We start from the raw sequence: 20,728 nt of genomic DNA on the forward strand, positions 1-20,728 counted from the left end.
TAGAAAGGACACAGATCTTAAGTGTCTGAGGCTGGATTTGAATGCAGGTCTACCTGACTCTGTCCATGGTACCACCTAACTGCCTCCTTTACTCTCATTTTCCTCATTTATAAAACAAGGATAATAATAACTAACCTACAGTGTTATTAGGAGGCTCAAACAGGAAAAATTTATGTTAAACCCCTTTTATTAGCTAAAGAACTTAATAAGTATTAGGTAGCATACTTCTCCCTATAGTTGATATAGCGGAAGCATATGACAGACATTAAATGGTTGGTCACAATATAGAACATGATTCATAACAAAGAGAAACTAGATTTGAGGTCAAGGGACCTGGGTTCCAATTCTACCTTGGATCTATTCTATCTCTAGATATCTGTCATCTTTATCAATCTCTAATCATCTCTCTAACCATCTATCTCTCTACCTAGATACATTGATCAATCTATCATTTATTTCTATCTCTCCATCTCTAATCATTTATCTCTCTATCATATCTCTATCTCTATCCATTAATCTATGTATCTATCTAGATATTTGTCTTTTACTTATATCTCTAATCATCTATCTCTCCATCTGTCTATCAATCTGTCTGTCTATATATCTATCTAGTGGTATACTGAAGAAAATGCTAGACTTGGAACCAGTAAGACTTAAGTTCAAATTCTCCCTTTGCTATTTTTTTTTAGCTTTGTGACCCTGTACAAGTCATTTAGTCTCTCATCCTCCATCTTATCCTCTATAAAATGGGGATTATGATAGCCCCTACCTTGCAGAGGTATGTGGGAATTACATGAGATAATACAAAGTGCCATATAAATGCTGCCTATTATGTGACTTGTGATCTTGGGAAAGAAATATCACATCTTTGACCCTCAGTTTCCTCTTCTGTAAAATGAGAGGGGTAACTTAGATAACCTTTAAGGGTCTTTCCAGCTCTAAATCCAAGATGCAGGATTCTGTGATCTATGATCCATACCTTTATTGAAACAGTAGGATTTTAGGGTGCTCAGCCTTCCTGTGCAAAGCAGAATCTTGGGAAAGATCTCCACCATCAGCTTTTATATTATATGATTCTACTTTAATGGCTGTATATGGGTTACTCTAGTACTCACTCAGCTCTGTAAAAGTGAAGCTTGCCAGGTGTGACATTGGAGTGCACTCAAGGGAAGGAGTTATATACAACTCTCAGTGCCCTAAAGCAGGGTCAAGGGCTATAGATAACTAGAGTAGGAGGTTATCTACATTGTGTAAGTTGCCCTCTCCTAAAAGTATTACCACCACTACCACCACCCCCACACGCATACATAGACACACAGACAGCCATTGGGTAATGCCCGACACTCACCATTTCTTTCTGTTAGCTTACGCTTTTTCAGGCTTCCCAATTATAGTCGCACCTGGGAGGGGGTAATAGCTCATTTCTCCTTCAATGCCCTCTGTTGCCATTTTGTGAATACCCTCCTTGACGCAGTGGGGGAGATGGAATTTTTCATGCCCTTCATGGTATTCTCCACTGGAGACACACCAGGCCAGAGCAGCTGCTGCTATGACTGGGGAATGGCTATGCTTGCTTTAGGCTGAGAATAGCTTTTCCCTCTGCATTAGCCACCTGGTGACTAGTCGCCATAGAAGACTCTCTATAGCTATGCTAATGGCAGTTCTGTCTGGTTCAATGTCTCCCCAGCACCCCACCCACCCACAATGTAGGCCATAGCCCTCTTTTTAGGCCTCATACATCAGCAGGATTAACATCATTCCTAATAAATTCCTGCTAGGTCGAAGATAGTATGCTGAGAACTGGTGATATAGAAGAGGAAGGCATGATATATAAATCAAAGTTGTGTGACCATGGTCAAGTCACTTAAACCCTCTGGGTCTCAGTTTCTTCATCTATAAAGGGTGGGACTAGGTCTATTTTAGCTCTTAGTCTATGATTCTCTGATTCTATAGTTGGGATATTAGCAATATAGTAATAACAATGCTTCAATGTATCTGCGATCTTATTAATGATGGCATTCTAGCAGTATAGACTACAATCTATTCGTGCAGGCCCATCTTTTTCACTTTCTCTTACAAGTCCTCCATAGGGGTCCATCCAGTGTAGTGAGGGCCTTCTTCTAGTTCTCTTGAAATTGTGTGAATTTACACACACACACACACACATACACACACACATCATATAAAATGAGCTTCTTATTTTGAGTGCTGGCCTGGGACAAAGGTTTCAAATAATTGCCTCTGACACTTCCTTCTTTGTGACCATAAAGAAGTCATCATACTTCTTGGAGCCTGAATCTGGATTTAAATCATAGTCCTGATGCTTTGAGTTAACACAGGAAAACTACATAACTTCTCTGATAATCACTTTCCTCGTCTGTAAAATAAGGGTGCCATCTCCATATGATGGTTGTAAGGATGAAATGAGATAATGTACATAAAATGCTTTGTAAAACTTATAGCACTATATAAAATCAATTATTATTATTATTATTGAAAGGTAGTTTGGAGTATGGGATAGTGAGCTGGCCCTCTGGCTCAGGAAGCCCTGGGTCCAATTGCTTTCTCTGAGACCTGATGATTCTTTCAACCCGAGCAAGTGAGTTACTTAACCTCTCAATGTTCTAGGAAATTTTCTAAGAGTGTACAGGTGGCAGAGAAGTTACCAACCTACATAGGTAGGAGTTTCCTACACCAAGACATCATAGGTCTGATCAGAAAAATGAAATAAAGCTATTTTTCCTCCCTTTCTTCTTTTCTCTCATCCTTTGTTCCTTCATTCATTCCTTCCTTCCTACCTTTCTACTTTCCTGCCTACCTTCCTATCTCTCTACCTTCCTACCTACCTATATTTCTTCCTTCCCCCCTTTTCTTCTTTCATTCATATCTACCTACCTTTTTACTTATCACCCTTCCTACCTGCCTTCCTCCTTCTCTCATCCCTTCATTCCCTCCTTCCTTCTCTTTTATTTCCCCTCTCCCTTGCTTTCTCAGTGTAGTGATAAGTATCTGCAAGATCTAAATTCAAATCCTCCCTCTCATATTATTTAGTCTGTCTCACTTTCCTCATCTGCTAAGTAGATATCATAATAGTGACCAGGCTCTTATTAAGGATCAAGTGAGTTAACACAAATAAAACACCATATGAATGTGCTTATCTAACTATTTATCTAGTTAGCAAACTTTGTGATCATATGTGACAATTTATCTATCTAGTTAGCTATCTTTCTATCTGCCTCTCTGATTAGCTAGCTCTTTATCTCTGTCTATCTAGCTATCTAGTTAGCTAACTTTCTAACTTTTTATCTAATATCTCCAAATTAGAGGAGTTAGGCCATTTGATATGCCAGTGATCTCAGTGGATATAAATGTAGGTAATATTATAGAAGTAAGAAAAAATAGAACATCAATTTTCAAGCACTGAGATGAGGATAGGGGGCCTGGAAGTTGTATTCTTAAGTGAAACCAAGGCAGAGAACTTCACGAAGACAAATGGAATAAAGCCTGGCTCAGAGGAGCCTGGTGTGCAAGGGACAAGAGCTTCTGGGCTATTTCAACAATCAGGCCTAGCCCTGCTGATCAGAGAACATGGAGCAGGGGCTCTCCCTACAGTGCGAACTTTCCCAGTATGTGGTCCTCAGGGGGCAGAGGGTATGGCAGGAGTGTAACAAGGGAGGTTCACAGAATGTAATATTTCCCTGTCATTTCATTTCAAGTCACACATCCCACTTTGGAGTCGGCTCCACTCAGCTCAGCATCAGTCAGGCAGACGCGTCGCTTCAAACGGCATGTGTGCTGCTCTGTATGCAAAAGATATCCATGAGTATTAACTAAGTTTGCAGGAGGAATTAGGATCAGTAATAAATGCTTTAGCAAAGAGGCTTTTGGGAATCAAAATGTGTCTTCGGGCAGAATTCTCATAAACTAGACATCATCTTTGATTTACAGTTTATAGTATTTTCTTCACTGTATCCAATATCCCCAGCTCCAGGGCTCCTGCACTGTCTGCTCTGACTGACTGCTGAAGGTGGGAGGGCAGTACCATGGATTGAAGTGAAGTCAATGGAATTAGGAATTGGGCAAAACACAGAATTTCAGTTTTATACAAGTCAGATCAGACAGTTTTCAGTTCCCCCCCTTGACTGCCAAGCAGGATGCCCCTCCCCAAAACACTACTGCTGTTTAGAGAAAAAGTTAATGATCTTCCTTTTCTATACTATCATTTTATGCCAGGCGGAAGATGGAAGGTGACGCCTCTGAAGCCATCCTCCATTATGACACCTTTCCTGAAAAGTGCAGTATTCTTAGCAATATCTGTCAGCACAACTGAACTTGCCCTGGAATATTTTTCAATACAGAAAACCAAAATAATTATTCACAAATAATATAATTGAAGTTCTTCCAGCTTCTGACTCCCAGCTAGGACTCAGCAAGTGTCCTCCCAAGTTCAGAGTGAGGGTGGCATGGCAGAGAGCTCCTAGCATTATGTTTAGAATCATAGGACCTGGGTTCAAATTCTGGCAGAGCTTGGGCAGGCCACTTGAACTCTCTAGGTCTCTGTTTCTTCCTCTATAAAATTGGGGGTTGGATTAGATAGTCTCTGAAGATTCTTTCAACTTGATGTCCAATAAAGGCCATTTTATAAAATATTTATAGCAGTAAGAACAACCAAACAAACAACAAAAATCTTTATAACTAAAATACTTCTACAATACAATAAATATTTCTTAAGCACCTATTGTATACAGAGAACTATGCTAGGCAGAAAACCATAAGTTATATAAAATATATCCATGCTTACTTAAGGATTTGGGGGAAATGGATGGGGGCAGAGAAAGGTCTAGATCAGCAAAGGTAGCTAAGTGGTATAGTAGATTGAGCACTAGGCCTAGAGTCAAGAAGACCTGAGTTCAAATCCTGCCTCAGATAATTTACTAACCAGTATGACTTGGGCAACTCATTTAACATCTGTTAGCATCAGTTTCCTCAGCTGTTAAAATGGGTTTTATAATAGCCCCTACTTCCTAGGGTTGTTGTGAGGGTCAAAAAAGATAATATTTGTAAAGCTCTTAGCACAATGCCTGGCACATAAAGGTACTTAAGAAATTTTTGTTTCCTTCCTTCCTTTTTTCAATGTGAAGAATTTCTGGTAGGGAAACCCCATCAACTCCATGTTATAACTTGTACTTAAAGGTCACAACTTAGTCTTAGAGATTCGTCATGGAGGACCAAGGGGGTAAGCGACTTAACCCACTGTTTTAGGTTATTTTATTGGTTTCCTGAGTACAAGTACACAACATATCATAGATAGATAGATAGATAGATAGATAGATAGATAGATAGATAGATAGATAGATAGATAGATAGATGGATGGATATAGATATAGCTAGATACAGATATAGACATAGGTACAGAAATATAGATATAGATATATCTATATGTATGTTTCTATGTATACATACACACACACACACACATATATATATGAGATGAGCACAGTAGGCATGTCTCTATAAAGATGAAAAACAAGTTGTAAGTTTTAAATGCTAGATACAGTTTATTATAAATGAATTATACTTATGCATGAAATATATTATTCAGTGTCCAATTTTTAAACTAATCCCCTGCAATGTAAAAGCCCTTTCTCAGGTTTCCATACCACAGAAAATGAATTGCCCAAGTCCCCAAAGGTTAGGAAGTAGGAATTTCTAGCTGGTCATACGCTAAACCACCTGGAACTACCTTTCTACCCCCTGGATAATGCAACAATACTTTAAGGTTTATGGTCTAGGAGTGGAGTGAATTGGAGTGGTATTGCAGGAAGTGATGACTGGGGATCCCAGCAGGTCCACAGAATATAAGATAGCATCAGGCCCCATCTAAGATCCCTACCCAGACAGCTAGGTGGAACAGTAGATAGAGTACTGGACCTGGACTCAGAAAGACTCATCTTCCTGACTTCAAATCTGGCTCAGACACTTATTACCTGAACAAGTCACTTAATTCTTTTTGCCTCAGTTTCTTCATCTGTAAAATGAGCTGGAGAGGGAAATGGCAAACCACTCCAATATCTTTGCAAAGAAAACCCTAAATGGGGTCCTAAAGAGTTGTACACATCTGAAAACGACAACAACAATAGGCTCATCCCAATGTGGGCTAACCAAGTACCACTTCTAGAAGAGACCTTGATCAGTATTACACCAGACTGGTTAATCACAAAATCAGAACCTGGGCCTGATGTGACCTGGCTTTATAGCCATTCTAGCAAAGAGAATAAGGGATTATATCATCAATATCTAATCAATATTTGAGTGTGTGGCAATTTGCTAATATATTGAAAGTATCATCATATGTGATTATCATGTACTTTGTAAACAACTTATAGGAAATATTCTTTGTTATCTGAAATTTAGAAAACATAATGTTTAGTTATCTGTCAGGCTACTGTGACCCACATCTGATTATCATATTGATATTTTTCTTACATTCTCAAAGTGCTTGTGAATAAACATGTTCATCCTAGATTCAAGATAGAATTGCTTATGTCAGAGTAGTTATAATGCTTGTCACACATCAAAGGTCAGAATTGGAATTGGAAGTGGAATTGGAATTGGAACCAGGTTGTTCTGACTCTCAGGTTGGCCCTCTATTTTGCCACATTGTTTTTCTTACATGAAGAATAAAGCATAAATTCATAGAAAAGTAACTGCAGATATAAATATACAGAAGGTAACACCAGCAGGAAAGTCTTTACTTTTAGGATCCTATAACAGGCTTCTAGATAAGTATGTATACTGAAAGAAATGAAAAGGAAGGAAGGAAGGAACGAACAAACGAACGAACGAAGGAACGAAGGAAGGAAAGAAGGATGGAAGAAAGAGAGGAAAGGATAGAAGAGAGGGAGGGAAGGGAAAGTAGAAAGGGAAGAAAATGAAGGAAGATAATAGAATTAATTTCTATTCTGAGCTATGCTAGGTATGCTCAAGATGTGACACAATTTTAGAGTAACCCAGAGGTCCTTTATTTAAAAAGACAATAAGATGGCTAGCAGCAATGATGAGTAGGTTTTCCACTGAGAAACCTGATATTATTATCATTAAGTAATTTATATTATTCTAAATTACTTCCTTGGATTTTCAAACACTGTGTTCCCCTTGTCCCTCTCTCTTTCCTTTCCCTCCAAAGATTTCCATTGTTGGCCCGAAGCTACAGGAAAGCTCAAGAATGTTATGTGATTATTTCCAACAAGATGTACTTGTTAGTAAGAGAATGTGCAAGTTTGTAATAAACAATATGAGGAAATAGAAAAGTAGATAGCAAGTATGTGTTGGAGCAGTGACATTTTAAGCAATGATGGCTGCCTCCAAGTATATCTCCTGAGTCGATCACCACCTATCAACGGACAGAATAATAATCACTTTGGGACTTGAGAACTTTGAAAAGTGTGCTCCATTAACATGAAATAATGCAGAAGGGCAGAACAAAACAGTTCCATAAGAGAATTGCTTAAGCTATCCCCTAAAGGCTAAACATTTTTTTCAGGGAGCTTTTCTCTATGTTTTGAAAGGGTTTATGTGAATTTCTTATGTATATTGGTTCCAGATCATCAGCTTCACTTTTGAATTTGAGATTTGCCATCTCCAATAACTTTTCCATGAATTTCTGGGTTAATCTTTACAATTATAACCTTTGGATTTCACCAAGGCATAGAAACCTCCTGACTGAATCTAAATCTGACACCAAATACTAATCACTGCTTCTTAAATGGAAATGTACCAGATAAGTAAGTTTCTTTCATCTCTGCTAATTATATTTTAGATTATCAAATATAAAATACTATTAGATTAACACAAATAGCACTTCTTAGCAACTTTTAATTTTCCCTTCTCTGTTTCACCTTATGACTTCTGATCCAATGACTCACAAATACTCTCTGTTTTAATGATAGTCTTGACAAGAACATGGAAAACTTTTACTGGGAATGCTCTGAAATTACAGGATTCTCTCTTGCACCAAATGCAATAATATCATCTTCTAGAAAAGATGGACCTAAATTTAGAGAGAATTCTGAGTACTTATGTGAGGGTGGGAGCCAGGCCTTTTTACTTTTAACATTAACACGTTAATATCATCACCCACCAGGAACAGAATGAGAGGATGGATAGTGTTGGGAAGTCAGGAAGCACTAGGTAAAAGTCTTAGCACTAACATTTACGATTAGCATCACCTGAGATGAGATATAGATACAAAGAATTAGAATTGGGAGAGACCTAAGAGGCCCTTGAGTTCAACTCCCTCATTTTACAGGAAAGTAAATGAAGATCCATTGAATTTAAGCAACTTGTCCAATATCACATAGGTACTGAATATCAAAGAATGAATCTGAACCTAGGTCCTCTGACTCCAGAAACAGTAATTTTGCAATTTGTCACTTAAACTCTTTGTGCCTCAGACAACTCTGTAAGCATTACCTACTAATTCATAGTGGTTTGTAAGCTACATTAGTGTAAGGATGAAAAATAACATAGGACAGTACCTAGAAGTGTCACTAGATTTATATTCCCTCTACCATTGTAGGTTGGTACCATCTCTATAACTTATAATTCTAGAGAGTTGCCCGGCACACTGAGAGGTTAAATGACTTGCCTAGGGTCACATTGTCTGTATATGTGAGAGATAAACCTTGAACTTGAAACTGTCTTCAACTTCAGATCAATTCTCTAGCCTCCCTAGTTACTTTCAAGGGATAGATTCAAGTGCCACCTTCTGCTTGAAGTCCTTCCCAGAGGCTAATACCTTGCTACCCTCACCCCATCCCCCAGCTGCCTTGTATTTATTTTGTATATACATACATATATATACATATATATGCATATACATATATGTAGTTTCTCAGGATGGAATGTAAGCTCCTTGAGGGCAGAGACTGTTTCATTGTTTTTTCCTCTGTATCCCCTGTACCTACCATAATGCCTATAACCTCATAGTTACTTAATAAATGTTTTCTACAAAGATTAATTATTTGCAATCTTTGATGATATGTTTACAAAATATAAATAAGTATGAGATAAATCTTCCCTTCATGTAACACACAGATCCTATTTAATGGATTTAATATTTAATTTATAATGAATGTAGGGGGTCATGCTATCTAGTAGATAGTGCACTGACCTGGAATTAGAGAAATTTGGGTTCTAATCTTTCCTCCAAAACATACTACTTGTATGATGAATGAATAAAAAAAATTTTCTAAGCACTTACTATATACCAAACATTAGAGCTACAAATACAAAAGGAAGGCAGCCCACACCCTCAAGGAGCTCATATTTTAATAGAGGACAGATACATACAAGACTACGATGGCCAAGGAATGGTGTCTTGGTTTGGAAAGTCACAGGGACAGTGAGTAGAGCCAAAAACAACAGTAGTATTGATTGATTATTGTTCCCAGAGTAAGAGGTGGAAAGGGAAAGGAGAGTACATACCCAGGCAGGGAAGATGGCTAGTGTGGATAGTTGGATTGGATGCACTTAACCTCTCTGATAATGGTTGTTCATCTGTAAAATAGTGATAATAATATGCTGTTTGAGGGATCAAAGGAGATAATAGAGGTGTTTTGTAATCCATAAAGTGCCATATGAATGTGAGCTGTTATTACTTTATGCAGAGCTTAGTGAACGTGACTCAACAAATTGTCATTAAAAAGGTCTCTGTCCCGGCCAATTTTTCCTCCTGTATGTTATGTATGAAGGACACAACACTCAATCGTTATGAAAGATGATTAATAGAAACACAAGTAAGATAAGCAGAAATTGTGGTAGGTGTTACTTTAAAACATTCAAGAATTCCTCATCTGTAAAATGTTTATTCTTTAATAAAATGGGAGAAGGTAGGGTTTGACTTGAATACTTCTGAGGTCCCTTCTGGATCTTAATCTGTGATCCTATGAACTGTTTCTGCTTCCATTTCATAGGTAGTACCCTTTGCCTTATCCTTTACCCACTAAATTCCATAAAATAACAACAAAATCTGTTGGATTTTTTTGAAGGGTTACTTAAAGAAATAGAACTTTGAATAATAGAAAAAAGAATGCTAGTCCTTGAAAACAGAAGAGGGATAAGGGACAGCAAGGGCAGGATATTACATATATCAGTCAAACGCGGTCATTGGGTTGACTATTTTTTGTTTAAATTTTTAATGGGGAAGGGGAGTGGCATAGTGGATGGTGAGAGAGCCAAGAATCAGGCAGATCTGGGCTTGAGTTCTAACATGGACACATAATGGTTTTATGATGCTGGATAAGTCACTGTACACCTCTAGTCTGCCATCAGTGGAGGGAGTTTTCTCACTGGGATTTCCCTACACCAATGAAATCACAGACTTAATTTAAAAATTGTCATTTGCAAGAGAAAGAGTTCTTTTGGGAATGGAATATATCTGGAAATGAAATTATGTAAAAGCAAGAGTCAACAATGATTTTTTTAAAGTTGCCTAAATCCAGAGCTTTTCACAAACAGTTATGAAACATTGGAACTTTCCTCTCTTGGAGTTCCAACTGAGGCCTAAGAACAGGCTCAAGTTTGGGATGTAATACCCATCTTTCCCTATTGGCTTTCAGTCTACAGTTGGACAGCTGTATCTGCACACTGTGTCAGTAAGGGGTGGGAGTTCAGTCTCTGTTTGTATTGTGTTTGTGTTAGCCTAACACCCATGTCAAATCGCCCCAGCCCTTAGTATACTTGAAAGGTTCAGTCTGTGAGGTGGCAGGGGGATTTTGAGAAGGAGGTGGGGGCAGGGGGAAACTTCTATTGTTTCTTATCTCATTCAAATTGGATTGCCCATCTCTGGTACCATGTGCCCCACAAAGAACTATCCCAATAAAGATAAGTGATCTCTTGAGGGACATATAGTCCCTGTCAGCTTAGGATTAGGCCCCCACAATCTGTCCCCTAGTACTTTTATCCTCCCCCATTTAAAATAACTCCAGTAACAAAATCTTTGAATGACTCAGGAGATGGTGGGGGGTGGGAGGCTTCTCAGTATGATTGTCATTTTGGTTCAAAGAAGAAGAAAGAAGTTGATTTGATGCCTTGTGTTCCAGTAACAATATGTGAAAAGGTTCTTTTAAGTCCCTGATCCTTGTTTGTGGTGGGACCTAAAAGGATCTGAGCATTTAACAGCCTCACAGCGTTCTGCTTTTTGAGCTGTTTTTCTTATTTATGTCCTAGTTGTTAAAGCTAGAATTGTTTCCTTTATTGTTCAGTGAAGGAAAAGGGGAAAAAAAAGATGACAAATTGATATCAGTCTCTTGCAAAGCAATGGCCCTGCAGTTAAAATTTTAAAAAGAAAGTGACTAGACTCCTTTAGCTTGGAAAAGTTTGGCTTATAATATTTTTTTAATCATTTAAAACAAATAAACAAATTCCCCAGGATGACAAATAATAGTCTAGTGCCGTATAAGGAAACATGAATTAATAAAATTCAGGGAAAGTAAACTCCCTCAAGCAACCAATTAACAAACATTTATTAAATAACTTGTGGCAGGCACTGTGGTTGGCACTGGGGATACAAGGACAAAGAAAGAAATAACCATTACTCTCTCAGGGAGGTTACAATCTATTGGTGGAGGTGAGATGTGTGCATGGCTATATACAAAATAAATACAATACAATTTAGGGAGAGGGTTGGGAGAACACTAGCAGCTTGGAGGGATCAAGATAGGCTTCCCGTAGAAAGTAGCATTTAAACACCCTTATTGGAACAACTTTTAGGGGGTGAACCAATGAAAAGGAGAAGCTATGGGCTCAGCATCACCTTGAGGTGATGTGGCAACACTTAGTCTAAACTAAAGACTCTTTCAGTTGCCTTATGTTTCTGAAGGCAGGAGTGAACCTTAGACTGTGTGATGCTCTCCAGGCTTGGAATCATAGAGTAACTGATTGTACCAATATGTTATCTGAGATTAATAATTGATTTTTTTAATCAAGTTAGGTTGTTACTGAGGAACGTTGGGTTTTTAGCAAGAAAATCTGGATTCGAGTCCTGAATCTCCATTTTACAAGTCTCTCTGGACCTTATTTTCCTCATCTGTAAAATGAGGGTTTGAAACTAGTTGACGTCTGAGGTACCCTCCAGCTTTAGATCTACTCTACTCTTATCTGGGCTGAAAACAGAAAGATAAAAAGAAGACAAAGATGAAAGTAATAATAAAAGAAAAGTTAAGGAATTTTGGTTAAAGTACTAATAACAGGATGGAGATAGGTGAGGATATTCTGTGGGAGAAATTGTGGTTCAAATCAGTGTATGGAAACAAATAGCAAAGACTAAATGCTAACTTCAAAGAGGAGATAAAAAATTAAATTAATACAAATGAGTTAGATGGAGAAAAAGCCAAATTTTGCAATTATCATTTTGCATATCAGTTAAATCAGTGCCTCAAAAAACTATAGAGAATGGAAGGTTACAAATTTAACAATGTATTACACAGAAGAAACATAGTTCAAACAAAATAACTTAAAAATGAGGTGCTGGTGCAAAATTTATTATGCATCAGGAGATTTCAAAAAAAACTATGTTTATAATCATAGTTTCAGAAAATGAATAGAAATAAAAAGGGAAACTATAATATGCAGCATAGGCAATGACACAGTATTATTTTGAATTTATTTGTACTGCATGGCATATTGTCTAAATTCTTTTTTTTTTTTTTAAAGCAATCGGGGTTAAGTAACTTGCTCAAGGTTACACGGCCAGTTATTTCTGGGTGTGGTGCAAAGTATCTGAGCCCGGATTTGATCCCCAGGTCATCCCGACACTGGAGCCGGTGCTCTTACTTGCTGAGAGCCACCTGGCCACCCCTCATGTTGTCTAAATTCTTAATGGTAATGCTAATAATTGTAATATAATATCATGTAGCAATAATTATAAGAGATTTCAATATCCCCCTTTCAAAACTGGGTGAAACTTATGGAAAGATTTTTTAAAGGAAAATAATGAGCTGGGAAAACTATATGTGAAAGCTCTTCAGTGAATTCTTACTATGAATATTAAAGACTATACAAACTATAGACATCAATGTTGTACAATATTGCAATATCAAAGTTGCAAATAAATATAAAAAATAAATAAAATATGAGCAAAAGACACAAAGTAAAAACATACTGTCATAACACATATATAATGTTAAGAAGAATGACAAAAAAGGCATCATACAAAATTTCATGGGTTCAAGCAAAAGGCATTTTTAGAAGAATAATAATAACAAAATGGGGAAAGAGGATAAATGAAATGAAAGTGTTATAAAATATTTAAAGAATAACCAAATAAATAGCCTGATGCAACAACAGCAACCAAAAATATTCTTAACACCTATAGTGTAAAAATTAATTTTTAAAAATTTAAGAGTACAGAACTCTATAACAGGAAAGGTTTTTTGTTGTTGAAAAAAAATGACAATCAAATTCAATAACACATCACCTAATTTGATAATAAAATAAAAAGAAAATAAAGCCACCAAAATAAAAATAGAAGATGGATACACAACACATAATAAAGATAAATACACTAATTACTATGAAAAATCATTTTTGTGGGAACTACAACATATTTATAAAGTATTTCTAAGGGAAAAGGGATTAACAAGTTAACTCTAAAAATTTTGTGAACACAATTTGTATTTTCTAGAGTTGAATTCTTAAATATCCCAACTTGCAAGTCATATTTCTTTTAGATGAGGGAATATAAAAAGTATCTACTTATATATTACACAATATCTAAACTCATGTATAGTTTTAGCAAATTATAATAGAACAATAATTTGCATGTTGTACCATAAGAGAATTTTACACTGTTGAAAAATTAATATTTTGAAATGTTTTGGATATTTTCACCAAGTATTACACATAATAAAAATACCTGTTTATAAGCAATAATTTATCAGTGAGTTATTAAAGTTTAACCACACTTACTAATTTCTATTACTAATAGGTCTAAAAGCCCTACAAAATATGATAGACTAATTAGAAAAAATTAGTGCAATCACTTAAGTGATAATATAAGTAACAGGCACTAAAATATAAATATCAAATCTGAAATTGTAAATAAATCTGTGGTTCTTAATACAAATCAACTGTAGCAGGGAAAAAACTGTGTTTGATAAACCCCACAAAATTGCACTATAGAAGTCTTTTCAATAGTTTTCCATAATTACCCATTTTCTCATGCTGATAAATGCTTATTTACTATGATTCAATGGAATTTCAGTAAAATGAGAGTTTTAAAAAATGAAATATGACCTATAAAAAATAAAAATACCCAAATTAACACAATGAGACATGGAGATATTAATCTATCCAGTCTCAAAAAGAAAAATTGAACAAGCCATAAATGAACTCCCAAACAAAAGGAAACCAGGGTTTAGATGGATTTACAGGTGAACTCATTATAGGTGAACTGATTAATTACATTTTAAAATATAATTCTCAGTAACCAAGAAAGAATGCATTCTATAAAATTATTTAGGCGGGAGGGGGGCAATCATGGTCTTGACATTCTAAGCAAGGAAGAATAAGAGAAATATTTATACCAAAATATTAAATATATTAGCATAATAAAACAAAATTATAGCAGCATATAAAAGAAGTATTCATTATGACTATGTTGGATTTAAACCAGTGATACAACTTGAGTTGATCATTTGGTATAATTAATCCTACAAACAAACAAAAAAAAACAGGTCCCATCATTATATCAGTTGACACTGAAAAAAAAAACATTGAAAAAAAATACTTCCTTGATACTCTGATAGATCTGTGTAGTCTGATAAGTATAGCTAATCCTTCCAACAATGCAGAATGCAACACATCCAAGCTCTTACCTCATGCTTTTCTTATTTACATCTTTCCTACAAATCCCCTACAGGAAGTCTACTGAACATTCTATGGAAATTTTACTGGTTCTCTTAATATTTTTTTGCCTACTAATGAAGCACACATTCCTGTTATTTAACTAATCAGCCAATGAACAAGAATTTATTGAGCTCCCTCTTTCTACCAAACAATAATCTGGGTGCGGGTGACACAGTAGCCTTGCCTACTCTTTGCTCTTGCCAAATGACCAGACTGCCTACTTCTCTAATGGTACATTTCTCTGATGACATCCTTTATGTTTTTTTTTCCTTTATGAAATTCTTGGTTGGTGGGGGCCATCTCCAATCATCCTGATCTTTATCTTTACACTGGACCCAGATGGCTCCAGAGGAGAAAGTGAAGCTGGTGACTTTGCACAGCCCTCCTTCACTTAAATCTAATTCATTTGCAAGTCATGGCATCACCTCCCTGATTTCATGGTCCTCTTGGCTGGTAATGTAGTATACTTATTCCCTCCATGTTCCTCCCCATCACCCTTTTGATGATTCAACTTTAATTCTTCAGAGATTATTTTGTGATGACCTGGTATGTGGAAGAATATCATTTTGAAGACTAGTCTTTATTTCAGGAAGAAACCACTCCACCCCCAGAATCTGGCTTCCCATATTATTATTCAATTGAAATTGCCCTCTGCAAAGTTTTCAATGATCTCTTAATTAAGAAATCTAATGGCCTGTTCTCAATCCTCATCCTTCTCTCTATAGCCTTTGATATTGTTGATCATTCTCTTCTCCTTGATATTCTCTCCTTTCTAGGTTTTCATGGCACTGCTGTCTCTTAATTCTCCTTTTCCCTGTTTGAATTTGACTAATCTTCAGGCTTCTTCAATGCTTCATCACCCAAGTCACACCCCTAGGTCTCTAGCCTAATCCATCTTGTCTTTTTGTGTCTATTTTCATCTCTTCTCCCTTTCTTTCTTCTTTTCCACTCTTCACTATCTCACTTAATACTTTTATCACCTTTCTGTGTGGATGATTCCAAGCTCTAATAGTCTCTCTCCTGAGTTTCAATCTGGCATCACTAACTCTTGTTAGATGTATTGCATTGAATGTCTAGTAGGAATCTAAAATTCCACATATTCCATATAGAGCTCATCTTTCTCCCCCAATCCTTTCCCTCTTCCTAGCATTCCTATTCCAGCCAAAGACTATCATTCTCCCAGTCACCCAAGTTCCCAACTTCAAACTTATCCTCAACTCTTCATTTGCTCTTACCAAGGTGTATGCTGGAACAAGTTTGTATTGACTTGCAAAAATAAATTGTTAAATTTTCAGCCTGAACATTTACACCTCAGAAACTGACAATAGCTACAACTCAGGGGTTGGTTTATTGTTTAACTGGTTGTCTAAACTTAATAAAGTGATGGAAACTTTTTTTTTTTTTTGCTTTTTGGAGGGCAGTTGGGGTTAAGTAACTTGCCTAAGGTTACATGGCTAGTATTTTTGTGTGGGTGTTAAGTGTCTGAGGCTAGAACTGAACTCTGGTCCTCCCAACTCTGGGGCCTGTGCTTTACTCACTGCGCCACCTAGCCACCCCTGGAAAAAATATTAATAATTCAGATTAAACTTAAAAGTAGGCCCTGCATTTAGGAGAATCTTAAATATATCCCAGCATACTCTTGCACCTCACCCCACATGCCCAGTTTATTGTCATGTGTCATCATTTCTACCATCATTACATTGTCCATATACATACCCTTCATTCCACTCACACAGCTGCCACTTTTGTGCAGTCCACTTCCCCTCATGCCTGAATTATAATTTTTAAATTTAAATTTATTTTTGTCACATTTCAAGTTCCAGCTATTTCTTTCCCTCCTTCCCCATCCTGAAATAGAGAAAGTGTACATAGATACGCATAAACACACATGTATGTATGTATGCATGCATGCAAAAAATGCTATAGATACTTCTATTTATCAGTTATGTCTCTGGAGGTAGATAGAATCTTCCTTCATAGGTGCTTTATAGTTGGTTTGAGTATTTGTAATACTCAGAATAACTTATCTGTTCACAGTTATTATTCAAACAATATTGCTGTTACTATATACAATATTCTCTTAGTTCTGCTCATTTGACTCTTCATTGTTTCATGCAAGTCTCTCCATGATTTTTTTAAATCTACCTGCTCATCATCTTACAACATAGCATTAATCTATCATAATCATATACAACAACTTGTTTAGTCATTTCCCAGTTGATGGGCATCCTCTCGATTTCCAATTATTTAAGCTAGATGCTATAAATATTTTAGAACATATAGGTTCTTTTCCTTTTTCCCAGATCACCTTGGCAAAAATACCTAATAGTGATATTGCTAGGTCAAAGGGTATATACCATTTTATAACTCTTTGGACCCATATGCATTATTGTAAGAGTCTTCTAATTGGCTTCCCTTGTTCAAGTCATCCATCCTCTACTCAGCTACCAAAAGCACAGGTCTGATGATGTCACTATGTGTTAATAAATTCCAGTGGCTCCCTTTTACCCTCCAGGACAAAATATAATATTATCTTTTTGTCTTTTAAAATCACTACAGATAGCAGTGATTTTAGAGTAGGAGTCTACTCTTCTTATACTTTATTCTCCTCTATATGTTCTCTCTCTTTATTTATATCTGTATGTATATACATATAAATGTACATGTGTATGTATGTGTGTGTTTGTGTGTGTGTGTCTTTTCTATGATTAACATGGACTGGCCTATTTGCTCTTCCTCAAACACCTAGCTCCACCACAAAGTTCCAGACAAAAGGTACACACCTTTTCCTTTGTGTTGCCCACCCCTCAAGCCTGAAATGATTTCCCTCCTCACCACCACCTTCTGGTTTTCCTGGCTTCATTCATTTCATTCATATGATTATACCTACTGCAGGAGGCCTTTTGATGTTCTTTTCAAATGGTAACACCTTCTTTCTGAGATTAACTTCCATTTAAACTGTATTTACATCATATTATATACAATTTTTGCATAGTCTCCTTGATTAGAATGTGATCTCCTTGAAGGAAAGAACTATATTTTCTTTTTTCTCTTTTTGTGTTCTCAGGACTTAGCTTAGTGCCTGACATATAGGAAACACTTAATATAATCTTGTCAAATGACTGTAGTCAGTAAAAAGCCTGCTACATTTTTTGTAAGGCAATTCAATCTGGCACTACATCTCTTCTTCAATTCTGGGCATAGCTCATTATCTATATTCAAAGTCTACCCAAGAGATGTAGATGACACATCTATCCATATCTATATTTATGTATATCTATATTATCTATCTACCTATTTACATACGTGGATACATAAATAGCAATATAGATATATTGAAAAGAAACATGGCATAATGGATTGAGAGCAGTCTTTAAAGTCAGAAAGATTTGGTTTCAAGTATCTTCTCTGCTATATAGTAGCTTTCTGACCCTAGGAAAGTCACTTAGCCTTTCTAAGTCTCTTTTTCCTCATCTGAAATACAAGAAGATTGGATTAGGTAACTTCTAAAGTCCCTTACAGCTCTCAATCTGAAAGCAACTGGCACAAAGATCCAGTGGTTCCATGCTAGTTTTAGCTCTGCTAATTTATTTTAAAACCCTAAAATGAATTGCATGCAAGGGACCTTCTTTTATCTGATCAAAAGTATATATCTTAAACCAAGAATTAGTTTCTTTATGCACAAAATTATGCACAAAAGAGAAATACTGGAAGTTTTTGCAGTAAGTAGAGGAAATGTTATCATTAAAAAGAGAAATTAAAAGTATAAACATTGGGAAAGAATAAACAATTATTCCAAATTGGAAAGACATGAATGTGTATTGAGAAAACCCAAGAGAATTAGCAAAGGAATTAAAAAGATGATTAATAGTTTTAGTAAAGTGGCAGGATTCATAATAACTCCACAAAACTCCCCATAATATTAACAAAAGCCAAGAACAGAAGATAGAAAAATACTCCATTCAAAATTACTACAATTCAATAAAATATCTGGAAGTTAACCTATTTATTCAGGCTTCATATTATTTCAGCTACAAAACACTTTTTTACAGAAATGAAAAACACTTAAATAGGGAAATAGTTATATTCGTTATTTGGTCATGATAATGTAAATTTTAATAGTATCTATAATAATAATGATTCAATAATAAAATTTATATAATTAAATTAATATTATCATTTAAAATAATAAGTTTAGCACTGTTTATAATAATAAATAAATGAATAAAGATTTAATTTTATTCCAGTCAAAGTAACAAAGTGGCACTTTGTCAAACTAGACAAAGATAATATTTTAAAAATAATTTAGAGAAATAAAAGTTTGGGGACTTAACTGAAAATAAGGAACAAGAGCTAGTAAATGGACCCAATCTAGCATTACCAGATATGAAACCATATTATAAATCAATGATCATCAAAAACTATTTGGTAATTTAAAAAAAATAGAAAAGATCACTGGGAGAGATGAAATAAGCCTATTTAAAAACCAACTAATGGTAGCTCAGTGTTTGATTTTTAAAAATACTAAGGGAATGATTCCTTATTACACAAAACTACTGGAAAAACTGAGTAATAGTTTGAGATCATTACCTTATAGCACATGCCAAATGGATGTGATTTAAAAATGAGGTAACACAATTTAAAAGAAAAAAAGAGACAAATATAGGTCATACTTTTTTCATAACTGTGGTTAGAGGGATAGAAGATCTCACACACATACACACAAAAGATAATATTTAAATTATATACTACTTTTAAAACAACAACAACAGTATAACTAGTATAAAAAAGGTGCTAGAAGAAAATTTCTTTGCATCAAATATCTCTGATAACATTTTTATATCTAGGTCATCTAGAGCAGGTGTCAGCAAGCAATGGTCTATGCCCCAAATCTGACCCACTAATGATACAACAAAAAACATTCATGGGCCATGAAAAAAAAAAGACAGGCAATGGACTGAATTTGGCCCTTAGATTGTAGTTTGCCAACCCTTGAGCTACAGTACTGATGCAAATATATAAGAAAAGTCATCGTCCATTAGCTAAATAGTGAAAGAATATAAAGTTTTTGAAAGAAAAGAAAATTGGGAGTAAGAACAGGACTTCTGTTGGGCTCCAGCTCCCACCACCTCCAATTCATATAAAAGGTGACTCTGAACAAACTTTGGTGCTACAAAAAGCACAAAACAACACAGAGAAGCTAACCTCCCGCTGAGGACAGCCTGGCAGGCCGGCAGGGAGCAGCCAGAACAATGCTCTGGGAGCCAACCCCAGCCCCATGCTAGCTGGAGGTTTGAGCCCCAGGGCCTGACAAGCCACTGGCTGGAGGGACTTCAGATGACCAGCAGCTGTAGTGGTTTCCAGAATTATCAACCCATAGAAATTAAGAACTAAGTGAGAGGTCAGTGCAGTGTGGACTTTGGGATCCAGTAGTTTGGGAGTGCTTGGCCTTTAACCCCTGGAGGGAGAAGCCACTGAGGCACAGTGGCTGTGCAACTGCTGCCAGCTTCAGCTCCTGGCCTGCAGACTGTAGGGGGACCAAGTGACCAGTCTGAGGGGTAATCACTCTTGCTTTAACTTGATTGGATGTGGATTGCAGTCTAGGGTGGAGGTCCTGGGGTGTGTGACCAGCTTGCCAGAGCATGTGGAGGCTTCAGAGAGGACACCCAACTAATACCTTTGGCAGCTGAGAAAACCCCAGTGTTTGGTACAAAGCTTCCCTGTCTTGTAGCAGAGTCCTATTGTAGCAAAAAGCCCAAAAGTCAAGTAATTAAGTGGCAACATGAATAAACAAATGAAGCAAAGCAAACAGAGGAATCCA

The 20,728-nt window shown here is 36.3% G+C and overlaps 1 long non-coding RNA gene across 1 annotated transcript in view; it reads right to left on the minus strand.

Annotated features, from left to right (window-relative positions):
- Positions 1–9,485: 9,485 nt before the first annotated feature.
- Positions 9,486–20,728, minus strand: part of LOC138148136 (uncharacterized) — a 28,462-nt gene continuing 17,219 nt past the window's right edge. Inside the window, exon 5 of the long non-coding RNA XR_011164983.1 lies at positions 9,486–9,558. This is a non-coding gene — a long non-coding RNA (uncharacterized lncRNA). The remainder of the gene's footprint in view (positions 9,559–20,728) is intronic.

The sequence above is a fragment of the Petaurus breviceps genome, unplaced genomic scaffold (genome assembly GCF_028583685.1).
Source record: "Petaurus breviceps papuanus isolate PSGF00001 unplaced genomic scaffold, PetGlider_PUasm1.0 90822, whole genome shotgun sequence".
NCBI lineage: Eukaryota > Metazoa > Chordata > Mammalia > Diprotodontia > Petauridae > Petaurus > Petaurus breviceps.